Below are 25,670 nucleotides of genomic sequence, written 5' to 3'. Positions count from 1 at the left end.
CACACACACTACTTATCTGTTTATTAATTTCTTTATTCACTGTTCCATAATAGTATTGATAAAGATAACTCCTCCTCCTCCTCCTCCTCTTCCTCCTCCTTTTCTCGCCTTCCTTCTAGCTCTCCTTTTCCTCGTCTTTTTGTTCTTCTTCCTCCTCCTCTTCATCTTTCTCTTCCTCCTCCTTTTCTCGCCTTCCTTCTAGCTCTCCTTTTCCTCGTCTTTTTGTTCTTCTTCCTCCTCCTCTTCATCTTCCTCTTCCTCCTCCTTTTCTCGCCTTCCTTCTAGCTCTCCTTTTTCTCTTCGTTCTCTTATTCCTCCTCCTCCTCCTCCTCTTCTTCCTACTACATCCCTATCAGCCTTACATCTGTAGTATGTGAACTGATGAAAACAGTAAATTGCAACAATGTAGTGAACTATCTACATATAAATGATTTAATCAATGACTCACAGCATGGCTTCCGAAACAGACGTTCTTGTCTAACTAATCTTCTTGATTTCTTTAATGATATTTTCACCATTTACGACGAAACAAAGGCAGTAGATTTAGTGTATCTAGATTTTCAAGAAGCTTTTGACAAAGTTCCGGCTACTAGCTAAATTGAAGTCATATGGTATAAATGGAAAACTTCTCAATTGGCTGTCTCAGACTGGCTGTCTGAGAGAAAGCAGCGCGTTGTTTTAAATGGTACATTTTCAAACTGGCGAGAAGTTTTAAGTGGTGTACCACAGGGATCTGTGCTCGGCCCTGTTCTTTTCCTTATTTACGTTAATGATATCGATGAGGACCTCACCTGTAAAGTATCTAAGTTCGCTGATGATACAAAAAATAATGAATAAAGTAGTCACGTCAGAGGATAAGCAGCACTGAACTGTGGTTCAGTGCTGCTTTCTTTTGTTTGTTACTCATCCTGCCATAGTTGGCTGTCGAGCCTTGAGGGAGGTTGTCAAGGTAGTCAATGAGGGACTGGCCTGGCGGCGTGGCGGGGGCGTTCAGCGCGCCGCGCTTCAACACGAAGGTCAAGACGTCCTTGCCTGCGTTCTCCATCAGGAAGATGAGCTTCGCGCGACGGACGCAAACTTTCGGAGCGGCGGCCATGGTGGAGGGCTTGGGACACAGTTCTTCTCGCCAGCAGCCTGCAAAGAAATTTCCCAAGTGAGGAGCAGGGCAGGAGAGACGTGGTTTGCAAGGCTCAGTGCGGGAGGGAGGGAGTTGAGCCTTGAAGTGGCCGGCCTGAGCACCGGGATGTGGGGACAAGACAAAGAGGTGGATGGGAGTAAGAGACACTATGGCACACGGCATGGCACGTGTGTTGTGTCCAAACCATTTGACAAGACAACACGAGGCAAGACTTGACTGTGTGTGTGTGTGTGTGCAAGTAAGTAAGTAATTAAGTAAGTAATCAAGTAAGCAAACCTGTATAAAGTATTTCAAGGTGTACATACAATACACAGTCACGTGAGCCGAGGCTCTCTGACGGTGTATTGTACAGTAGAGCAGAGGGCAGGAGTGCAAACAAATTATAATGTACAACAACATAATGAATTGTATTGTACAGCGGCAGTACCGCGCCGCTACAGAGAAGATAAACACTAATACAAGTGTCTCACACTAACTTAATAATAATAAAATAATGATGATAATAACAATAACAACAAGAGTAGTGATAACAATAATACTAATAACTACACCAACAACAACAGCAACAACAACAACAACAACAACAACAACAACAACAGCAACAATAATAATAATAATAATAATACCAATAAGAATATTATTAGTAACAAATAATAGTAACTAGCATTAATAAACATAATTAATAACTAATACTGGTAACTAGGGCAACAACAACAATAAATACCAACAACAACAACAACAACAACATCATCAACATAATAATAATAATAATAATAATAATAATAATAATAATAATAATAAAAGTAATAATGATAACAGCAACAAATGCGATGACTGCAATAAATAGCATCAAAATCACAGCTTTTGTTGATGAAGTGGTTACTTTTTAACCTGTTGTTTGTTTGAACATTTTATCAGTTGTAAGAAGAACTTTGTCTATCAAGAGGCAAACTGTTCACAACAGTTTTGGTCCAACTTGTCACACTGTTTGTGAATAATATTGTTGTCAGTATCGCACAAATAAGGTTAACGTTGTTACTTCTCGTGTGAGAAACATTTTCTGCCAATTTGAATATTGCATTATGTCCAAGATTTTGATGTATTAATAACAATGTGAAGTACTTATGAATGAAGGGAAGCCTGCAAATACTGAAGGCTGAGGAAGCTTTGGATGCAGACTCTTTACGGAAAATGTACAGCGAAGAATTTTATTTTGCCGTCTTGTTGCTTTTGTTAAAAAGACGGCCATGTAGATGCCCATGTAGGAAGGCAGTGCATGAGATGTGGGCAGCGTGAAGTACACTGCGTGTCACCCACTGCTTCACTTGTTACATTACCCACAATTCTTTTTGAAATGCCAGCTGTTTGAGAGACATTTAAACATATGTGTGTGTGTGTGTGTGTGTGTGTGTGTGTGTGTGTGTGTGTGTGTGTGTGTGTGTGTGTGTGTGTGTGTGTGTGTGTGTGTGTGTGCGTGCGTGCGTGCGTGCGTGCGTGCGTGGACCGTATGCATTTTTGGCAATGATTTCTTTGGCGGAAAAGATGCCCACCAGTACACAGTGGAGTGGTCTCCCCTCGTTTCACAGGACGTGGACTCCAGCTTGAAAAGACTCCTCGATAAAGTTCATGACATGTTCAGTATTTGCCTCCCTATTAAGTATATAGATGTTTCACACAAAAGGCTCCAAAACCCACACATTTCTCAAACAGTAATCAACTCGACAAGACCCAAAAATCAGTTGAACAGAGAGCTTCCTAAACCGTAAGCTCCGCCCTCTGTTCCGGTGAGGATATAGACAGGCGGACAGATGTGGATGCAGACAGACAGAGACAGATAGGTAGACAGGTAGATAGACAGATTGTGTCCAGTTTTTGTGGTATATAGTCTTGCCTCGTTAGTGCCTCATTTTCTACTTTCTGAGTGTGTGCAGTAGAAAACACAGTGAAAACAATTACAAGGAAAGAAAAGAGTAAGTGTACTCACCTCAAGAGTGCAGGTGTGTACACTCCGGGAGACGGGAGGAAGGAAGGCGCGAGGCGGGAGGTGCCTGTGGGGAGAGACACACTGTGCTTCATGCTCTTACATTTATACTCCACAAGCACAAGTCTGTATCTGTGTACATCTATCTATCTGTATCTATCTGTATAAACAGAGAGAGAGAGAGAGAGAGAGAGAGAGAGAGAGAGAGAGAGAGAGAGAGAGAGAGAGAGAGAGAGAGAGAGAGTCATCCAAAAATGTACTCACTGTTTGACTCGCTATAATTCTTTTTTTTTTTTTTTTTCAGAAACAGTTGGCCAAAATAATAATGGCAGAAGTAAGACTAAGCTTTGAAGAAAGAACATGTCATAAAGTGTTACTGGAGGCACGAAAATGTCAAAGAAGTGCAAAGACAATTCAGAAGACACTTTGACAGGGATCCACCAAGGTGACGCGCCATTGCTCGCATCACAGCTAAGTTTGTACCAGATGGAACTGTTCACGACCTTCATAAGCATGCCTGTGTGGTAGTAGTAGTAGTAGTAGTGGTAGTGGTAGAGGTAGTATTCATGATTTCTCACTACTACTACTACTACTACTACAACTACTACTACTACTACTACTACTACTACTACTACTACTACTACTACTACTGTTGCTACTACTACTATGTGAATATTAATATTAATGCCTTAAGAATTGTTGCAAAAACAGTTGCAGTAGTAGCATTTATATTTGTAATAGTAGTAGTAATAGTAGTAATAATAGTAGTAGTAGTAATTGTTGTTATATTGTTATTATGATTGCTATCAATAATATCACACACACACAATAGTAGTAGTAGTAGCAGTAATAGTAGTAGTAAGAGTAGAAGCAATAGTAATTTTAATAATTTAGTATAATTTAATTATTTAATTAATTTTATTTATTTATTTATTTATTTTATTTTATTTATTTTATTTATTTTTTTGGTGGATATGAGTGTGTTCGTTGGTTGAACAAGTCCCTGTATATTAAATAGACTTTTGTGTGTCGCTCAAGTACCGAACGGCCTCGAAACACTGAGCCAAAGGGACGCCGCTCAGCCTGCAGCCAGTGTGGCGGCGTATCTTGTGTGGTGCGCGTGTGTATCGCATTGTGTTCCTCCTCATAGACTTAGTGGTGGTCAAGATAACCAGGATTGGCCAAGCCCTCCCTGAAGTGTGCTACCAGTAGTGTACCAGGTGTGTTGAGTAGCCGCCAGGTGTACAGCCACACGTGTGTTGTGTACAAGTGCATGTTGTGTACAGAAAGATCTCCCCCCTGTTTTATAAGACCCATAATGCCGCTGGCCGGGAAACTACACTTGCCACCATCTCAGACAGGACGCCATCTTGTTGTGTAAGTCAGAGACGCCTCCTATCACCCCAATCTCTCCCTCCCCACCACCCGCCAGCCACTCCTTCCCACTTCCGCCAGCAGCAGCTACTGGCCGCCCACCAGCCAGCAGCCCCTTCACGGCCACTACCTGCCAGCACGCCTTCCTGCCCTTACCCCCTCCCACTCCTTCCTCCCCTCCCTTCAACCCACTCCTTCCTAACCGCCATTCGCCACCCACTCCTGCCAGGCCCCTACCAGCAACCCACTCCTTCCAGCTCCCCGCCTGCCATCCTCCCCTTCCCGCCCCCCACCCACCATCCACTCCTTCTGGTCCCCACCCGCCTCACGCTCCTTTCCCCTTTCCGCCGCCCACACAGGAGCTGCTCTCCTCGCTCCCTCCCCCACTCATGACGTCACGGACGGCGGTGACAGTGACTGGCTGGTGTGAACCGCACCTCACACTCGCTCTACCTAAATGCTACTACTACTACTACTACTACTACTACAATTACCAGTGCCACTACAATTACTTCTGTTACTACTGCTGCTACTACTACTAATACTACTAATACTAATACTCGTTCTACTTCTACTTCTACTACTAATACTAATATTAGTTCTACTACTACTACTACTACTACTACTACTATTTCGATAACTGTTACTACTACTACTTCTACTAGTACTACTACGACTATTATTATTATTGTTACGACTACTCATACTACTATTTTGACTATTACTACTACTACTACTACTACTACTACTACTACTACTACTACTACTACTACTACTACAACTACTACTTCCTTGCAAGCCTCCCTGTCCGCTTTACCGTCATTCCTTGATTCATATTTTTTAGTATTTTTATTTTTATTTATTATTATTATTATTATTATTATTATTATTATTATTATTATTATCATTATTATTATTAGTGTGTGTGTGTGTGTGTGTAGGATTACAGATAAAAATACTATTCATGGATACCGTAATTTATTCACAGAAATAAATAAAAAATCTTACAGTGCACTCTCTCTCTCTCTCTCTCTCTCCCCCTCTCTCTCTCTCTCTCTCTTGTGAGTCAGTCAGCTGTTTTCAAGGTCGCTGGGCCTCGCTGCCCTCATGCCTGGCTTGTATGATGCCACGTTGCATTTTACAGGAGTACTTTTAATCACCGCAGTAATGTTGTCGTGCAATGCTTGTCAGTAAATTACGTGCTTTTTAATGCCACTTGTCTTGTTATAACACACACACACACACACACACACACAGTTGTTTGCCTGCTCTCTCTCTCTCTCTCTCTCTCTCTCTCTCTCTCTCTCTCTCTCTCTCTCTCTCTCTCTCTCTCTCTCTCTCTCTCTCTCTCCATCCTCCACCCGTGTATCCTCCTCCTAATAGTAGTAAATCTATTATTATTATTTTTATTATTATTATTATTATTAGTAGTAGTAGTAGTAGTAGTAGTAGTAGGAGGAGGAGGAGGAGGAGGAGGAGGAGGAGGAGGAGCAGCAGCAGCACCAGTAGCAGTAGCAGAAATAGTAGTAACTGTGGTAGAAATAATAGTAGTAGTAGTAGTAGTAGTAGCAGTAGTAATAGTAGTAGTAATAGTAGTTGTTGTCGTCACCTCCTCCTCCTCCTCCTCTACCTGCCCCTTGCTTCCTGTCATCTCCCTCTCCGCCACGCTCGCAGCAACGTCACTTGACCCGCTAAGGCTGCTTGCCGTCACCCACTGTTGTCTGTTTCCCTCCTTCAAAATTGTGTGTGTGTGGCTGCCATCATGAGTGTGCATTGTCACCAACACCATCACTGTTACTTACCGCAACACTCTTTCCTCTTTCACTACAAAGGACAAACAAACTCACACAAAGGACACTCTTTTCTGCCGCCATGGCCTGCTACTACTACTACTAATACTGCTACTACTAATACTATTACGATTATTACTGCTACTTCTACTACTACTACGATTATCACTGCTACTACTACTACTAATACTATTACGAGTATTACTGCTACTTCTACTACTACTACGATTATCACTGCTACTACTACTACTACTACTAATACTATTACGAGTATTGCTGCTACTTCTACTACGATTATCACTGCTACTACTACTATTACTGCTATAACTACTACTACTACTACTACTACTACTACTACTACTACTACTACTAACTACTACTACTACGATTATGACTACTACTAATACTAGTAGTACTTCAACTGCTGTTACTGTTAATACTACTGCGACTACTGCTACTACTACTACTACTACTACTACTACTACTACGATTGTGACTGCTTCTACTACTACTACTACTAATACTAGTACTACTACTACTACTGCTGCTACTACTGTTAATACTACTGCGACTACTGCTACTACTACTACTACTATTTCTACTGCTACTACTACTACTACCACCACCACCACCACCACCACCACCACCACCACTACCACCACCACCACTACCACCACCACCACTACCACCACCACCACCACCACCACCACCACCATTACTGCTACTACTTCTATTACTACTACTTCTATTACTACTACTCATAATAATAATAATAATAATAATAATAATAATAATAATAATACGAGTACTTCTACTACTGCTACTACTGTCAATACTACTGCGACTATTGGGACTACTTCTGCTATTACTACTACTATTACTACTACTACCACTACTACTACTGCTGCTGCTACTAGTACTGCTACTACTAGCACCACTACCATTACTACTACTACTACTACTACTACTTTTTATGAAGGAAGGACGCTGGCCAAGGGCAACAAAAGTCGAATAAAAAAAAATGCCCATTGAAATGCCAGTCCCATAAAAGGGTCCAAAGTGGAAGCCAAAAATTGAAGGATAAGTGTCTTGAATCGTCCTTCTTGAAGGAATTCAAGTCATAGGAAGGTGGAAATACAGAAGCAGGCAGGGAGTTCCAGAGTTTACCAGAGAAAGGGATGAATGATTGAGAATACTGGTTAACTCTTGCGTTAGAGAGGTGGACAGAATAGGGGTGAGAAAAAGAAGAAAGTCTTGTGCAGCGAGGCCGCGGGAGGAGAGGAGGCATGCAGTTAGCAAGATCAGAAGAGCAGTTAGCATGAAAATAGCGGTAGAAGACAGCTAGAGATGCAACATTGCAGCGGTGAGAGAGAAACTGAAGACAGTCAGTTAGAGGAGAGGAGTTGATGAGACGAAAAGCTTTTGATTCCACCCTGTCTAGAAGAGACTAGTACTACTACCACCACCATTACTACAGCTGCTACTACTACTACTACTACTACTACTACTACTACTACTACTACTACTACTACCACCGTTGCTACTACTACTACTACTACTGCTACTACTACTAATACCACCACTAGAACTATCACTACTACCACCATTACTACTACTACTACTGCTATTATCACCACCATTGCTACTACTACTACTACTACTACTACTACTACTACTACTACTACTACTACTACTACTACTACCACCTCCATTACTACTTCTGGTACTACTACTACTACAACCACCACTACTACTACTACTACTACTACTACTACTACTACTACTACTACTACTACTACTACTACAACTGCTACTACTACTCGTACCACCACCACTACTACCACTACCACTACTATCCCTAGCACCAGTGCCTGTATAATAGTCATCAGGTGTCACGGTGTGATGAGAGGAAGCCTTAAAAAGGAAAAACAAGTGTCTGTGTGGCAGCTTCGGCCTGACACACTGAGGCAGAGTCAGACACGTGCACAGTGTGAATACAGTGTGTGTAAGGCAACGCCAATAAACACTTCCTTGCCTCTTCACACACACACACACACACACACACACACACACACACACACACACACACACACACACACACACACACACATATTGTCATAAAATATATTTTTTATAGAAATATTTTTTTGTTCATGGATTTACTGGAAGAGTATTGCGATGAGAACGTGTAGGAGAACCAGATGTCCACACACGCAGAGAGAGAGAGAGAGAGAGAGAGAGAGAGAGAGAGAGAGAGAGAGAGAGAGAGAGAGAGAGAGAGAGAGAGAGAGAGAGAGAGAGAGAGAGAATGCAAACCATCACTAATATAGTATTTAGGTTAATTCAGTATTTCTTTAGTTAACGTTCAAATACCACATTATCTGTAATTCATTGATTTGCAAGATGGCCGCCACTCACTCCTTATCGAGCACCAATATTGTGAGTAGCGACAAGTGGGAGATGGGACGCCATTTTGTTCCCAGGCAAACGCCGCGCGCCCCCTCGCTGCCAGATCGTGCCTGCTCTCATGTCTCTCTCTCGTGTTGAAGACACCTATTGTACAGTAAATACTGGCCCATACTTTCTCTCTCTCTCTCTCTCTCTCTCTCTCTCTCTCTCTCTCTCTCTCTCTCTCTCTCTCACAAACGTAAATGAGAAAGAGAGAGTGGGGAAGCAGAAAGAAGTGAGAGCGGAGGAGGAGTAAGACGAGAAGGATAAGGAAAAGGAGGAGGAAGAGGAGAAAGAGGAGGAGAAGGAAAAAGGAGGAGGAGGAGGAGTAGGACGAGGAGAAGGAAAAGGAGGAAGAGGAAGAAGAAGAGGAAGAGTAAGACGAGGAGAAAGAAAAGGAGGAAGAGAAGTAGGACGAGGAGAAGGAAAAGGAAGATAAAGAGGAGAAAGATGAGTATGAAGAGAGGCAAAGAAGGAAGAGGAGGAAGAGGAGGAGTAGAGGAAAAAAAATAGTAGGAAGAAGAAAGAGAGAGAGAGAGAGAGAGAGAGAGAGAGAGAGAGAGAGAGAGAGAGAGAGAGAGAGAGAGAGAGTGGAAAGTTGATAGATTCATGGTTCCTCTGGTCTCTCTCTCTCTCTCTCTCTCTCTCTCTCTCTCTCTCTCTCTCTCTCTCTCTCTCTCTCTCTCTGTTATTGCTTTAGCACTACTACTACTACTACTACTACTATTACTGTTACTACTACTACTACTACTACTACTACTATTATCGAATAAATAGATTAATGCATAATACATGCAATAGTAACAATAAAAAACAAAAGGGCCAAATGACATGAATAAATAAATAAATAAATAAATAAACAATAAAACAAAGAGAACAGACAACCGCCATCACCATCATCACCACCACAAGCACCACCACCATCACGACCCAAGCACCAATACCTGTCTCACTGCTCACCTTAATATAAGTATTTTCTCCCCCACACACACAACCAACTTGCCTGAAACCAATATTCTCAATCACTAAACACAACCACCACCACCACCACCACCACTGCCCTCGTTCGGAAGTATGTGTGTGTTCGGCTTCTTGACTTTGGCTTCGTCTTCGTCTGTTTATAAGAAGCGAGGCCGGAGTGTATGGAGAAGGATGAAGGAAGGGGAAGGATGGGGCAGGGAGGTTAGGAAGCGTGGGACACAAAAGGATACTGAGGATATTGGGGGGTGGGTAGGGGGATGAAGGATATTAGGAAGGCAATGTTATTTTGGCAAGGAGGAGAAGGAGGAGGAAGAGGAAGGAGGAGATAAAAATATAAAAGGGATGAGGAGTAAACGGGTTAAAGGAGAGGAGATATGAAGGAAGAAGTGATGGAGGAATATGCTGAAGGAAAGGTTGAAAGAAGGAAGGAAGGAAGGAAGGAGGAAGCAAAGTTATTGATTTTTTTCTTTGTCCTCTTTGCTTGACATTCTTTTTTTTTTCTCTCTCAGCGATCTATTTTCTTTAAGAACTCTCTTAAATATTTACTACACACCGACACACTTGAGAGAGAGAGAGAGAGAGAGAGAGAGAGAGAGAGAGAGAGAGAGAGAGAGAGAGAGAGAGAGAGAGAGAGAGAGAGAGAGAGAGAGAGAGAGAGAAGGGTGAGGAAGGACCGAAAAAATAGAGCAGGCGGAGGTGTCGCTGCCTGTTTTAAGGACGGCCTCCAAACACAGGAACTTGAGGTAGCCGTGCCACACCTGATGGAGGCACTGTTCTTCAGGGTGGTACTTGCAGATAACAGTGGGCTTCTCCTCTGTGTCATGTACCGCCCCCCGAGACAAGGACGAGCCCCGCTAGACTTCCTGACGGAGGAACTCGACACCCTGCTCCTGCGTCACAAGTGTTCCCATGTGATGATAGTGGGGGACCTGAACTTCCACATGGAGCAGGATGCCTTCAGTAATCTCCTGACTGTTCAGGCCCTAACCAACCATGTCACCTTCCCTACACACGAGCGGGGAGGGCTGCTGGATCCTGTGGTGACAGACCTACCCGAAGCCAGCATCACCTGCCAGCAGCTAGGACCAGTGGGCAGCTCAGACCACTTTGCTGTGCTGTCTCAGGTCGAGCTGCAAACGGCGAGGGAAGACGCTATCCCGCGTACCGTCTGGCTTTGGAACAGGGCGGACTGGCCATCCATGAAGCAGGACATGGAGAACACGGACTGGGAGTCCCTCCTAATGGGAGATGCTGAGACCAAGGCACGCACCCTCACCACCAGGCTCCTTGCCCTCCAACAGCAGCATGTGCCCTGCCGAGTATATCTCTCCAGGCCTGGTGATCCCGCCTGGTTTGGTTTTCGCTGCAGAGCATCTGCCGAGGCCAAGCATGCTGCCTGGGTGAGGTACAAGCGACACCCGTCACGCAGGAACAAGACGCTGCACCGGGAGGCGTGTAAGAGGATGACGTCTATCTGCAGATGGGCGAGGAATCAGCTAAGGGAGGACAGAAGGCGAAAGCTCAGTGGCCCAGGTGTTGGCAACAAGACCTGGTGGAATCTGGTGAAGGAGCAGCAAGGAGCATGTCACCGCGAGACTCTTCCTCCACTCACCAGACCTGACGGATCCACCGCCACGAGCAGTGCAGACAATGCCACACTCCTCGCCGAGCTTTTCGCCAACAAGATGAAGGTTGACGACTCGGCACGACCTGTACCACAGCTGGCCCCGGAAACTGACTGCACTGTCACCACTGTCTTGGTGACGGCAGAGCAGGTTGAGCGGCTACTTGGTGCGGTGGATGTGGGTAAAGCCACAGGCCCGGATGACGTCAGCCCACGGCTCCTCAAGCACTGCGCTAGAGAGCTGTCAGCTCCTCTCACCACCGTCTTCACATCTTGCCTGAGGGAGAAGAAGTGGCCCTCAGTATGGAAGGAAGCGCGTGTGGTACCGGTCCATAAAAAAAACTCAAGGTCTGAGCCCAACAACTACAGACCCATCTCCCTGCTCTCAGTGATGGGCAAGTTGCTGGAGAAAATAGTGGCTGCTGCCATCTACCAACACCTGAGCGAGAACCACCTCCTCTCAGACAGGCAGTTTGGCTTCAGGCCTGGCAGATCCACCGCAGACCTCCTCCTCATCATCTCCAAGGACTGGCAAGACGCCCTGGAAGAAGGCCTGGACACCCTTGTGGTGGCCCTGGACATTGCTGGGGCTTTTGACAGGGTCTGGCACGCGGGGCTCATTGAAAAGCTTCGCGCCAAGGGTGTCCAAGGTGACCTGCTAATGCTGCTCGAAGATTACCTCCAGGGTAGGACCCTTCAGGTAGTAGTCAACGGGCAGTCATCAAGGCCTTCACCTGTCCGGGCCTCAGTTCCACAAGGCTCTGTCTTGGGCCCAGTCCTATGGAACATATACATCGACGACCTCCTCCGGCAGCTGTCATCTGTGGCAGCATACGCCGACGACTGCACACTCTCCCGCTCCTACTGCCGCCTCGACAGTCAGCGTGCCGTCACTGAGCTGAACAGGCAGCTCGGACTGGTGGAGCAGTGGGGAAAGATGTGGCAGGTAAACTTCGCTCCTGAGAAGACGCAGGCGATGGTCATCTCGCGGTCCCCAGGTGCCTCACACGCAGTCTCGGGACAGCTGCGTTTTGGAGGCAAGAGCCTGCCACTTCAGGATTATATCAAGATCCTGGGCGTGTCTGTGGACCGCGGCCTACGCTTCGATCACCACATCGGTGTCGTCGCCCGCCAGACCTCTCTCCGAGTCTCTGCCCTGCGCAGGATGGCGAACACCCTCGACCCACGGGGCATCCTCACGCTATACAGGGCACAGATACGCCCATGTATGGAGTACGGTGCCCTGTCCTGGATGTCGAGTGCCCCCACCCACATGCAGAGACTGGATGCTGTGCAGCGGCGAGCTCTGCGTCTGGTGGCCACCCATGAGGACCAACAGCACCAACCACCAGTAACGTCACTGGAGCATCGCCGGGACGTGTCGGCGCTAGTGGTGTGCCACAAAACTCAGGTGCAGAGGGTCCCTCACCTTGACCCCCTGAGGCTGCTGCCACACACAGTACAGAGGTGCACCAGAGCTGCAGCCAGTAGCGACGAGCTAGTGAAGGTGCCTCGATCTCGCTCTAGCCAACACCAGCGTACCTACACAGCCAGGACTTCGCGGCTGTGGAACATGTTCACGGCGGGCCACGCCCCAAGTGCAGGACATGTCCACGCACCAGGTGAAGCTGGCAGCCCACAGCTGGCGTAGCACGCACCTGTCCCCACTGGTGCTTTAAATTTTTTATTATTTTATTGTATTATTGTATTAGCATTATCATCTTTATGTTAAATATGTATAGTGTTATTCCTGTTAATAATACTATCATAGGCTTCTTAAATAATTCCATACTCAACGTGGAATTTTAAGCCTTTCTGTAAATATTTGTTTAAAAAAAAAAAAAAAAAAAAAAAAAGGGCACTCCAACACCCATCATTACTTCTCTACTTACTCTTCTTTCTTCTATAGCGCTTTCCTCCTTCTCCTCCTCATCTCCTTCTCTCGCGCCTTCTTCTATTTTTCTTTCTCCTCCTCTGGCTTTTCCTTTTACTTCTCTTCCTTTTCTTCCTCTTCGTATAACCTTACCACCACAACCGCCGTCGCCACCACTACCGCCGCCGCCCAGCTGATGGTCCTGTCCCGAGCTAAGGACGGTCACCAATGATTACTCGTTTCTGGGACAATCTTGAACCGCGTGTTTGCTCGCTTCATCAGGTTACTGTCCCCCCTAACGAGACTGTCCCCCCAGACCAGACCAGCCTTTCGTCTTACCAGCTCCTCTCCTCTAACTGAATGTCTTCAGCCTCTCTCTCTTCCCCGCAATGTCGCATCTCCTGCTATCTTCTATCGCTATTTTCTCGTCAACTGTTCTTCTGATCTTGCTAACTGCATGCCTTCCATCCTCCCGCGCCCTCGTTGCACACGACTTTCTACTTTTGCTCACCCCTATTCTGTCCACCTCTCTAATGCAAAAGTTAACCAGTATTTTCAATCTTTCATCCCTTTTTCTGGTAAACTCTGGAACTCCCTGCCTGCTTCTGTATTTCCCCCTTCCTATAAATTGAATTCTTTCGAGAGCGAGGTCTCAAGACACTTCTCTCATTTGTGTTAAACTTTTTTGGCTCTTTCTTTTCATAGGTATATATTTTGTTGCCTTTGACCAGTGCCCCTCTTGCATAAAAAGTCCCCTTCTCTATTACCTCCCTGGAAACTGACTTCGATTCTCCCCATCTCCATCCCTTCCCCACGAGCCCCACCACCCCCACTCTCTCTCTCTCTCTCTCTCTCTCTCTCTCTCTCTCTCTCTCTCTCTCTCTCTCTCTCTCTCTCTCTCACCAGGACGGTCCCAGGAGAGCAGAGGAGGCCATGTTTTGTTACAATCAGTGGTATTTACTTCCTTCCTCTGATGCTGATGGGGAACAAAAGTGTCCCTCGATGTATTATTTTTCCCGTGGTGTCTAATTGGCGATGGGGAAACAAATCAGTAGAAAGGGAAAAAAACTAAGGAAAAGTTGAACTGATTAATTGACGAAGGGAAGAAAAGAGGATGAAAAAGGTTTAGGAGGAAAGAAAATGGGTAAGGAAGGAATACTTAGGACAATGAGGGCAGATGATGGAGATGAGAGAAGCTTGTGTGAGGGATCAGAGAAGGAGGAAATGGGAGGGAATGGAGGAAAGAAGGATGGGACAGGGAAGAAAGGACGTAAGAAAAGAAGGGAATGAAGAAAAAAGGGGAAGATAGGAAGAAAAGGGTATAGAAAAGGAAAATGATATAGACAGGAGGGAAAATACAAGAAAATAATAAAGAAGAGAGGAAATGGAGAAAAGATGAATGGAAGAGGGAGAAAAGGTGCAGAGAAGAGAGAAAATAAAGAAAAGAAGGAAAAGACAGGAAAAAAGTGCAGAAGAAAGGAAGGGGACGGAGGAAAGAACTGGGACAAGGAGGAATGGAAAGGAAAAAAGGAAAGAGGAATCGGGCAAGGAGGAAAGAGTTTAGGAAGGGAAGGGAAGGAAAGAAAGAGAAGGAGAGAAGGATGGGATGGGAAAAAAAGTTTGAGAAGAGTTTCAAAGACAGATAAAAGAAAAATTTTAAAACTTATTAAACAATGCATATGTAAATTTAAGTTTCTCTCTCTCTCTCTCTCTCTCTCTCTCTCTCTCTCTCTCTCTCTCTCTCTCTCTCTCTCTCTCTCTCTCTCTCTCTCTCTCTCTCTCTCTCTCTCTCTCTTGGTGCAAATTAAATGCCGTTTAATGAAATCGCCAATGATTGCTTATCTTGAGACCATTACTCTCATTTTATGCTCGAGTAAAAAAAAAAAAAAGAAAAAGAAAAGAAAAAAGCTTAATTAGAAAAGTTTGGTGCTCATAACAGACGCTTAAGGCTTGTTCATCTTTACACCAAGTTATCTTTGGCAAATCTGTTTTTCATGGCTTTAATTAAATTTTTTTTATTTTATTTTATTTCCTGGGGGTGCGTGTGAATGACTTAAACACACACACACACACACACACACACACACACACACACACACACACACACACACACACACACACTTTATAGACAAAATGACGAATCACACACTGCAAAATACACGAGTAACAAAATTTATACAAATGAATAATAAAGAAAATAACACATAGAACTGAAACACATATCTGTCTGTCAATTGTCTAAATAAAACTACAATGTCATTTTTTTAATTTAGGTAGAGAAATAGGAGACCTGAAAGGAAGAAAAAAAGAAAAAAAGAAGAAAATAATGATAATAATAATAAGAAGAAGAAGAAAACTCAATTCTTTCCTGTATGATTGAACTTTCCAAGAACGACAAACGGAAAAACACTCATTTAACACTCAACGTGAACCTTAAGTGTCGGTCTGTGTGTCTATCTGTGCGTGCGTGTGTGTGTGTGTGTGTGTGTGTGTGTGTGTGTGTGTGTGTTTGAAAGGCGACAATCATCCATCATCTCCACGCTTCAGACAAACGGATGACTGACAAGCCTTTCTGATTGGGAGAGCGAGGGCCAGAGTCAGGGAGGCGAGGAAATATAATGACAGACGACCAAGAGGAGGAGGAGGAGGAAGAGGAGGAGGAGGAGGAGGAGGAGGAGGAGGAGGAGGAGAGGACGGAAAAAAACTATCAGTTTTCTCAGATTTTTCAGTGACGTTTTACAACTTCAACTCCTCCTCCTCCTCGTGGTCCTCCTCCTCCTCCTCCTCCTCTTCCTCGTAACTAGCCGCCATTTTAACCACTAAGAGAGAGAAAGAAAAAAAAAATACTTCAACACAAAGCCTTTCACTGATCTATTCTCTTCCTCGTCCTCTTTCTCCTCCTCCCCCTCCTCCTCCTCCACCTCCTCCTCTTGTTTCTCCTCCTCCTCCTGTTCCTCGCGTTGTTTGAAGAGCCGTGCAGACGGACACTCAATGAGATAAGAAAAGGATGTCTTGGACTTTTTCTTCCCGAGTCTTTTTCTAAACCCTCCTCTGTGTGTCCTTCTCTCTGTCTCTCTTTCTCTCTCTCTCTCTGTCTATCTGTCCGGCTGGTTGGTTATACTGCTGGAGAAGGAGGAGGAGAAGGAGGAGGAAAAGGACGAATACAAAGGAATACAAAGAAAGTCCAAACAGCAACAGAGCTCCTTACTAAACTGTTTCGGTAACTATTCTACGCTATTAGTGGGAGAGACAGGATAATACAGACGCTCCTCCCCACCACTCTCATCACTCTAACCAGTACTGCCCAGAAAAAAAAAAATGTTGTATAGGAAAACCACATGAATTTGAGAGGAAAGTAATAAAGAATTAAGTCTAAGAGGAGGAGGAGGAAGAGGAGGAAGAAGAGGAAGAAGAGAGAGGGAGAGAGAGAGAGATAAAAAGCTACTCCAATTTCACTTGTTAATCGTTAAGACTGTAAAGATATGTAACAGGAGGAAATGAGAGGCAAGGGGGGGAGGGAGGAAGGTAACAAGAGAGAAATTAGAAGAAAGGAAGAGTAAAAAAAGAAATACAGGTAGGAAAAGAGGATGAGAGGCAAAGAAGAGAAGGAAGAGTAAGTAGAGAGACAGGTTAGCAGAGAGAGAGGAGGATAATATGAGAGAGAAGTAGAGATAGGCAAGGAAAGGGAGTAAGAACAGAAAGGAAGAACGGAAAACAGAACAGGAGAGATAAGCAAGGAAAGGAAGATAAAGAAGAGAAAGGAAGATAATAAAAGCGAAATTAGAGGTAGGCAAAGAAAGGAAGGGTAAGGAAAGAAAGGAAGAAAAGAAAAGAGAACAGGAAAAATAAGCAATGGCAGGAAGAGTAAGAAGAGAGAGGAAGATAAGAAAATATAGAAATTAGAGGTAAGCAAGGAAATGAAGAGTAACACAAGAAAGGAAGAAAAGAAGAGAAATGAGAAGAGGTTAACCAAATAAAGAGATAGATAAAAATAGATAGATAGATAGAGAGAGAGAGAGAGAGAGAGAGAGAGAGAGAGAGAGAGAGAGAGAGAGAGAGAGAGAGAGAGAGAGAGAGAGGGAGAGAGAGACACAGCTAATCATGGAGAAAGAATGGGAAAGGGAGTAGCAAGATTTCCACAGCCTTTCGTTCAAAATCATCCTAATTAAACGCAGCCACTTTGCCACTTAAGCAGTCAAGAGGGGAAACTGACGGACGGAGCTTTTAAACCTCTCAACTCCCGCCACTTCAAGTCACACGCGTCGCAGGTCAAACGTAGCAAATCAAGTGGAAGCGAGGCCCTTTGCACCAAATCACTTGACCTCCGTCACACGGACGCAAATGAAGGAGTTAAACAGAAAAAAAAAAAAAAGACCAGAATCTATTAGTCGGAACTTGAAAGGCTGAAGGCTAAACATAGACGCACCCTTGACTGGGCCACTGCGACACTGCCTCTCCCAGTAATCAAGATGAGAACGGGAGGGAGAGAAGTGCAAGGAGACGATGAGGAAACCGACACGTGGATGGGAGGCTGGGGAGAGAGAGTAGGGTAGCATTGGTGTGTTGGGTATTAGTACGAGACAAAAAAATGAGGAAAGACAGGCGTGTGGAGTGAGTACGAGTGACTGAAAGACTAGGAGGGGTTGGGGAGTGTCTGGAGATGGTGGAGATGAACAAGGAGTGACAATGTTTGACAGGGAGTGACTATAGGAGTGCTTTGGAGTGAAGAGGAATGAAAATGAGAGTGATTTTGAGTGTTTTGGAGTGACGAGGTATGAAAATGAGAGTGATTTGGAGTGTTCTGGAGTGACGAGGTATGAAAATGAGTGGTTTGGAGTGTTTTGGAGTGACGAGATATGTATGAAAACGGGAGTGATTTGGAGTGTTCTGGAGTGACGAGGTGTGAAAATGAGAGTGGCTGGGAGGCTTCTGGAGTGAGGAGTATAAAAAAAATATGAGTAATGCTCTACAAACGGTTTACAAATAATAATTAGTTTCTATAGAGGATTATTTGATTTTATAAAATAATTGAATATTTCAAACATAATATTGTTAAAGGAAAATAACATAATATAGAATTAACGCTTAAAAAATTCTAGCCAATAAAATTTAAAGTTATTACATACCAAAACTATGAAATAATAAAAGATAAAACTAACTAATAAAACTAACCTCATTAAAAAAAGTTGCTTATTGTTAATCAACGACTTAAAAATACAAAAATATAAAATAAATAAAACTGCCTACATAGCTAAAAGTCATAAAAATGATAACACAACACTTGACTAAAATAATATCACACAAAACGATCGACATGCCGATGATTTTGCATACAAGTGTGTTAGCCACATTTGCCAAAAATAAGTTAGTGGTGGTATATACATATATATATATATATATATATATATATATATATATATATATATATATATATATATATATATATATATATATATATATATATATATATATATATATATACAGAGAGAGAGAGAGAGAGAGAGAGAGAGAGAGAGAGAGAGAGAGAGAGAGAGAGAGAGAGAGAGAGACTAATAAAAGTATTTCTTAACCTGAAAAGAAAGAAAAAAGCAAACATTAGATGTGTGCAGTGTGTCATCCTTCGTGGCTTACCCAATGTTTACTGACGGCGACGCGCGAGGCAGGCGAGGAGAGAACCAGAGATGAAGGGAAGGATGTCGTGTGAGGGGAGGGAATGTTTCTGTTGCTACTGCTGCTGTTGTTGTTATTGTTGTTGTTGTGTTGGTTATGTGTTGTACTGGCCTAACAGGACACCCGCGTAAGCTCAGTAACACAGTCAAGCCACACAGACGGCGGTGTGCCCTTTGCTGTAACACTTCGGAACCTACAAGGCGGTGGTTTGGATTCAGTTTTGCTTTTCCTGGGTTTTGTTTGCGCGTCTCCAAACAAAGGCCACGAGAAGCAAAGGTGTGAATCCAAACGACTGCTTTGTAGTGATGCGCTCCATGTTAGAGCAGAGGTGACGCCCTGACTGTGACTGAGCGCTGGCGTCCTACGAGGCCTGCACGCAACACACCACCTACACAACAACAACAACAACAGCAACAACAACATCTACCACTACTAGCAGCAGCAGTAGCAGTAGCTGTAGCTAGGAGTTCAGGACTGGCGCGTGGCCGTAAGGGGAATCTTCCTTTGAGGGAGGAGCAGCAGGTGACCTGAAGTCTCATGGCCTCATGGCCTGGGCTGTCTTGTTCATGCTCAGCCTGAGGGCCTGACCTGTCACAGACCTGCCCTCAATGACTTGGCGGCGTGGTTGGCAGGGTGGTTGGCGCCACCCTCAACCCAGATACCCACCATTGCAGAACATGGCGGCGAGGCACTGCTGCTTTCACTTCACCTTGCCTCCTGCAGGGCTGAAGTAAGGCACAGCCTGGTGTGCTGTAGCGGTGCACGTCAGCACCTGCACGAGGGCGGCCAGCGCCACCTGCCTCCTGAAGACAGCCACCCCGTTCGCCACGCAGCGCACAGTGACGGGGGTCTGCTGTCCTCCCCAGCAGCCCAGGCCCATCTTGGCTACCTGGGCAGGACTGAGGGTTCCGCTCCCCCCACTGGAGAAGGTGAACGAAGCACTGCGGCGCAGCACCCGGCCTGGGAGGGGACAGCCGCACACTCGCTGAGTCACGGGGCAGCCTCAGCCGCGCGGGGACACGCAGACAGTTGTTCTGTTGTTTCGTTGTGACGTCTGTCCGAAAAAAGAAAATCCTGTTGCGTTGTGGTTCTGCGCTGAACAAATTTCATGGATGGAGTGAATGAATGAGTGTGACATCATGGTGACTCCCTCACCTGCACACACACCTGAGGGCGCCACAGTGAGGCTGTGACGCACACGCCGCGCACAGAGAGAAACAGAAAGAGAGAGAGAGAGAGAGAGAGAGAGAGAGAGAGAGAGAGAGAGAGAGAGAGAGAGAGAGAGAGGGAAGGGACAGCGAAAAAAACAGAAAAAAAGGAAAAAAACAGGAAAACGAAAAAGGAAATAAAAAAGGGAAAAGGGAAAAAAAGATGTAAGAAACGAAGCATTTTTCCACCACACGAGCGCAGAGAATGAAGACATAATATCCGTCCATTTTGTATCATTAACCTAACCACGCTGGCCTGCCCTAGATAGCGGCAAAATTTACCGTTAATGTACAGTACTACACATCCATTGTATTACCTCCTGCACTTTACTACTAACCTACACCCTCCCTGGTACCGCGGCTAGTGTAAACAAAGGCCACACACCGCCAAGGCCTCGTCCTCTAAATATTTAAAACGATCTCCCAAAACCTGCTTCTTTTTACGTGCAGTAGACGAATGGTATAAAAAGATTGCGTAAGGGAAGCCATAAGGAAAATGTTTTGGCAGAATGCTATAGTGTTTTTGCTTGGTGTAATGGAGACTTATTTTCTTTCTCTGTCTTCCTTTAAATATTTAACACGATCTCCCAGAACCTGATATTTTTTTTTTTTTTCAGTACAGCAGACGAATGTTGTAGAAAAAATGACATAAGAGAAACTATAATGGAAGAATGGTATAGTTTTGTTGCTTGGTGTAGTGGAGACGAATTATTGGTAGTTTTTCTCCCTGTGGCTTCTGTTCGAACAAAGAAGATCTGGTATAGAAGAGTTGCATTAAGAGAAGCGAATAAAGAAAACGAAAAAGAAGATTAGACAAAAAAAAAGATTAGGCAGATTACACAAAAAATAGACAAATTAAACAAAAGACGATTAGACAGATTAGACAAAAGGAGATTAAACAGACTAAACAAAAAAAAAAGATTAAAGAGATTAAACAAAAGAGGATTAGACAATTAGACAAAATAATAGACAGATTAGAGAAAAGATTAGACGGAGTGGACAAAAGATTAGACAAATTAGACAAAATAAGATTAGACAAAAGTACACATACGGATGACGGGTGAAAATATGTAAAGTGCCTCCATACAGACACTGCCACGTGAAGACCTAAGAACTTGAAGCAACTTCCCTAATTTTTTACGTTCTCATGTTCACCTAATCTCTCTCTCACATATCATCCCTCGACCTGATCTAATTTTAATCCAATCCAATCCTATTCAGCCCTATCCTATCGCATCCAGACCCCCAGTGAGGTCTTCCCAGTCCTTAACCCCCCCTCCCCCCCTCACTTGCACAGCCAGCCCTTGGGAAATCAGGGCTAAGGGACGACTGTAGGAGAGTCTTCTTATGGTACAGTAGGAGGTAGAAATCCTACTCTCTCTCTATCTCTTTCTCTCTCTCTCTCTCTCTACTCTTTCCCCCTGATTTCTCTCTCTCTCTCTCTCTCTCTCTCTCTCTCTCTCTCTCTCTCTCTCTCTCTCTCTCTCTCTCTCTCCTCTTCCTTCGTCCTAATCTTTCGCCATTCTTCCTATTTTTTTTTCCTATTCTCACTTTCCTTGCTTCTCTCTCTTTTCCTACTCTTGTTTTTTGTGCATTCTCTCTCTCTCTCTCTCTCTCTCTCTCTCTCTCTCTCTCTCTCTCTCTCTCTCTCTCTCTCTCTCTCTCTCTCTCTCTCTCTCTTGTTACCTGTCATTTCCTCCCTTCACATATCTTTACAGCCTCTGGCCCTTGCTTTCCCCCTCTTCTCTCTTTTCTACACCTCTTTCCCTCTCTTTCACACACTACACCTCTTTCCCTCTTTTCACAAACACAGCTTCATATTCTGTCTTCCCTTCCTTCCCTCCTGTCCTTATCTCCCTCCCTCCCTCCGCCCATCCTTCATATGTTTATCTCCTTTCCTTCCCTCCTTCACACATTCTTATCTTCCTCCCTCCTGCATCCTCTCCTCCTCTCCTTCTAACTTGACGCGTAAGGAAGAAGAAGGAATGTATTATTATTATGCTGGGACGAACATTTTTAAAACTTTTCTTTTTCTTCAGTTCTTCCTGTTTTTTTTTTCTTTTTTGGTTCATGTTTTCATTTCATTCGTAATATTATCGTTATTGCTATTTTTGTTATTCATTATTGTTATTATTACATGTTGTCGTGATTATCAAAACGGCTTCACCATCACAAACGACAACAACAAAAGCAACAACAACAATAACATCAACAACAATAACTGGTACCCCTCCTATATAAAAACAAAAGCAACAACAATTACTACTACTCTTACTACTACTACTACTACTACTACTATTACTACTACTACTAGCACTCCTACTACTACTACTACTACTACTACTACTACTACTTTCACTACTACTACTACTTTTACTACTACTACTACCGCCACTACCACTACCACCACCACTACTACTACTACTACTACTACTACTACTACTACTACTACTACTACTACTACTACTACTACTACTACTACTACTACTACTGCTGCTACTACAAATAGCATAAGAAAAATTAGCAGCAGAAAAGAAAAATTCGCATCAGAAAAGAGAGAGAGAGAGAGAGAGAGAGAGAGAGAGAGAGAGAGAGAGAGAGAGAGAGAGAGAGAGAGAGAGAGAGAGAGAGAGATTGCTGTTTTCCATCTTATTATGATTTCTTGCACGCCATCACGCTTCCTTACACCTACTTTTCTCCCTCCTCCTCCTCCTCCTCCTCCTCCTCCTCCTCCTCCTCCTCCTCCTCCTCCTCCTCTTCCTCTCTTCCCTCTCCTCCTCCTCCTCCACTTCCTCCTCTTCGACACAACACGGCTGCCTCATCATTCAGGGAGCGGCGCCCCCACCTTAGGAAACCCTAGATATGACCACGAGAGTACTGATACGGGTGGGAGGAGAGGGGAAAGATGGGGGGTGTGAGAGAGAGAGGGAAGTGCTTAAGGGAGCGAGGAGGGAGAAGGGGAGAGGTAGGAGTAAAAAATATGTTGGTTATTCTCTTCCACTGCTGAAGGAAGGAGGAGGAAGGGAAGATGGAGGACGAAGAAGGAGAGGAAGAGAGAAAAATGGAGGAGCAAGGAGAGAAAGGGTATTGTGGGAGGAAGGAGGGAAGAGAACCGTAATTAGGTGGAGGAAAAGATTGGTAGGTTTTTCTTTATCTTTTTCTCGTTCTCTTTCGTTTGTCTGCTTCCCTGTTGATTAACTTAGTGCTCTCTCTCTCTCTCTCTCTCTCTCTCTCTCTCTCTCTCTCCTCTCTCTCTCTCTCTCTCTCTCTCTCTCTCTCTCTCTCTCTCTCTCTCTCTCTCTCTCCCTTATATATATACCATTCACTCACTTTTCGTTTTCTGATCTTTTGTCTCACATTCTACAATTCTCATTCACTTTCTTTCTATCTCCTTCACTGCTTTTGCTCTACATTTTGTCTCTCCTTCAGTCCTCCTTTCCTTTATTTTTTTTCTCTCTTTCAATCCCTCTTTATCATATTTCTTTAATTTTCATATTTTTCATTCTTTCTTTTTTTCTTTTGCACATGTCTGGTATCTCTTTGTAGATTACCTCCTTTTCTTTCCTCCCTCCTTCTCTTCCCTCCGTCTCACCATCTTCCCTCCCTCCTGTCCCTGAATCTTCCTGTACGTTCTCCCTTCTCTCCCTCCCTTCCCTCTCTTTCTTCCCTCTCTCCTTCTCTTCTCTCCCTGCTTCCTGTCCTTCCTTCCCCTTCCTTCCGTCCCTCCTTCATCAGTCTCTTTCTTGCTTCCTTCTTCCCTTCTTTCCTTTACGTCCCTCCCTCCCCCTTTTCTTCCCTTCCTTCTCTCTATCCTATCCTTACATCTTTCCTTTTCGTCCTCCCTCCCGCCGTTCCCTCCTTGGATTTGCGACTCCCAGACCACAACAGGCGCTGCAAATGTCTCACTACGAGCCGAGAAAACCTAATGATACCAACTTCTGAAGGAGTTTTCGGTCCGTTCTGTTCGCTGGAAACTTCGTGGAATCTGTTCTTGCTTACAAAACACTTCACTCTTCCACTGTTCGTCCTTTCTTCTTCCCCGAACTTCCAACTACAAAGTCGTAACTCGTAACTCTTTCTCACGACCACTTTATGTTACTAATCACTCGCTAATTCATCGTAAACTTGTGTGTTTCTTCCTATTTTGTACTTTGTGGTTTTCTTTATTTAATCTTTTTCTCTCTTTCGTTCTTTTTTTCTTTTTTTTTTGCTTTTTCCCGTTCTTTGTTCATAGTTTTCTGGCTCTCTTTCCTTCTTTTCTTTGTTGTCAGTTTTTTTGTTTTTCACACTCACCCCTCACCTTAAAAGCGGCAGCCTGAGGGGTCACACACACACACACACACACACACACACACACACACACACACACACACACACACACACACACACACACACACACACACACACGCACGCACACACGCACGGCCACAAAGCGACAGGACGCCAATAACTGTGAGCCCTTCCCCTCTTTTTCCCCTCCTCGTACACACTGTTCCCCTCACTTGCCTCTTATTCCTCTCTTCATCACCTATTTTCCTATCTCCCTTTTCTGTTTTCCCCTTTGTGTTAAATGTTTTGTCTTGTGTCCCTCTTCTTTTTTTACATCCTTTTGAGTTTTTTTTTTTTTCCAGAAGATACGAGTATATATAAGAAGTAACCCTGAGAAGAGGAGGAGGAGGAGGAGGAGGAGGAGAAGGAAAAAGAGAGGAGGGAATCCAAATCAACATGAACACTTTAAAACTCTCTCTCGACTTGGTGATAATAAAACAATAAAAACTCAAGTCTCAATTTTCTGCGAATGAGGAGGAGGAGAAGGAGGAGAAGTAGGAGGTGGAAGAGGAGGAGGAGGAAGAGGAGAAGGAGGAGGAGGAGGAGGAGGAGGAGGAGGAGGAGGAGGAGGAGGAGGAGGAGGAGGAGAGCGAGAACAGTGATAGCTAGGATAAACAGTGAATACTAAAACAAGAAGATAGACGATGAGAAAGACAATGAAGAAAAGGAAGAAGAGGAGGAGGGATAAGAAGAAAAGATTGAAACATCCTCAAACATTTTATCATACTTGCAGATTATTTACATTGTGACTATTTAAAGTACATGAAGAAAATAAGGTGCCAATAGTCCATATAAAGCATTTTTTTTTATTTGGCCAAAACAACAACAAAAAAAAAAAAAGAGAAAATAAGAGGAGAAAGAGGAGGGGAGGAAAATGAAAACGACGAAGATGGCAAGGATGAGGAGTGAACAGAACAAGGAGGAGAAGAGAGACGATGAGAGAAACAAGGAAGATGAGGAGGAGGAGGAATAAGAAGAAAAAAAAAAAGGAGGCTGAAAACGATAATAGCAACGAACAGTACAATGACAGAAAAGACAAGAAGAGACGATGAAACAGACAAAGAAGAGGAAGAGGAGGAAGAAGAAGAAGAGAACGAGGATGAAAACGATGATAAAGATGAACAATAAACAGAACAATGAAAGAAAAGTCAAGGAGACGATGAAAGAGACAAGGAGGAAGAAAAGGAGGAGGAGGAGGAGGAGGAGGAGGAGGAGGAAGACAGGAAGAAAGAGGAATCGCTGCTCTCTCACAGG

At 44.1% G+C, this 25,670-nt stretch overlaps 1 protein-coding gene and 1 long non-coding RNA gene across 7 annotated transcripts in view; one reads left to right on the top strand and one right to left on the bottom strand.

The window, feature by feature from the left end:
• LOC135110825 (uncharacterized) overlaps positions 1 to 25,670 on the top strand; it is a 74,453-nt gene that overhangs the window by 38,156 nt on the left and 10,627 nt on the right. For 4 of the 6 annotated variants that reach the window (XR_010273432.1, XR_010273428.1, XR_010273431.1 and 1 more), the window contains one exon: positions 3,424 to 4,339. The gene's annotated coding sequence lies outside the window, so the exon portion shown is untranslated. Of the gene's footprint in view, positions 1 to 1,048; positions 1,154 to 3,423; positions 4,340 to 25,670 lie in introns of all 6 variants that reach the window. The other 2 variants (XR_010273429.1, XR_010273430.1) reach the window with 2 other exon arrangements.
• On the bottom strand, positions 822 to 13,497 carry LOC135110829 (uncharacterized). The gene is made up of 3 exons (XR_010273436.1): positions 13,229 to 13,497; positions 3,123 to 3,186; positions 822 to 1,134 (listed from the first exon to the last, which is right to left on the bottom strand). It is a non-coding gene; the product is annotated as an uncharacterized LOC135110829 (long non-coding RNA).

The sequence above is a fragment of the Scylla paramamosain genome, chromosome 21 (assembly GCF_035594125.1).
Source record: "Scylla paramamosain isolate STU-SP2022 chromosome 21, ASM3559412v1, whole genome shotgun sequence".
In the NCBI taxonomy this organism is placed as follows: domain Eukaryota; kingdom Metazoa; phylum Arthropoda; class Malacostraca; order Decapoda; family Portunidae; genus Scylla; species Scylla paramamosain.
Note: the sequence above shows the minus strand (reverse complement) of the source record. Positions and strands in the feature narration are given on the sequence as shown.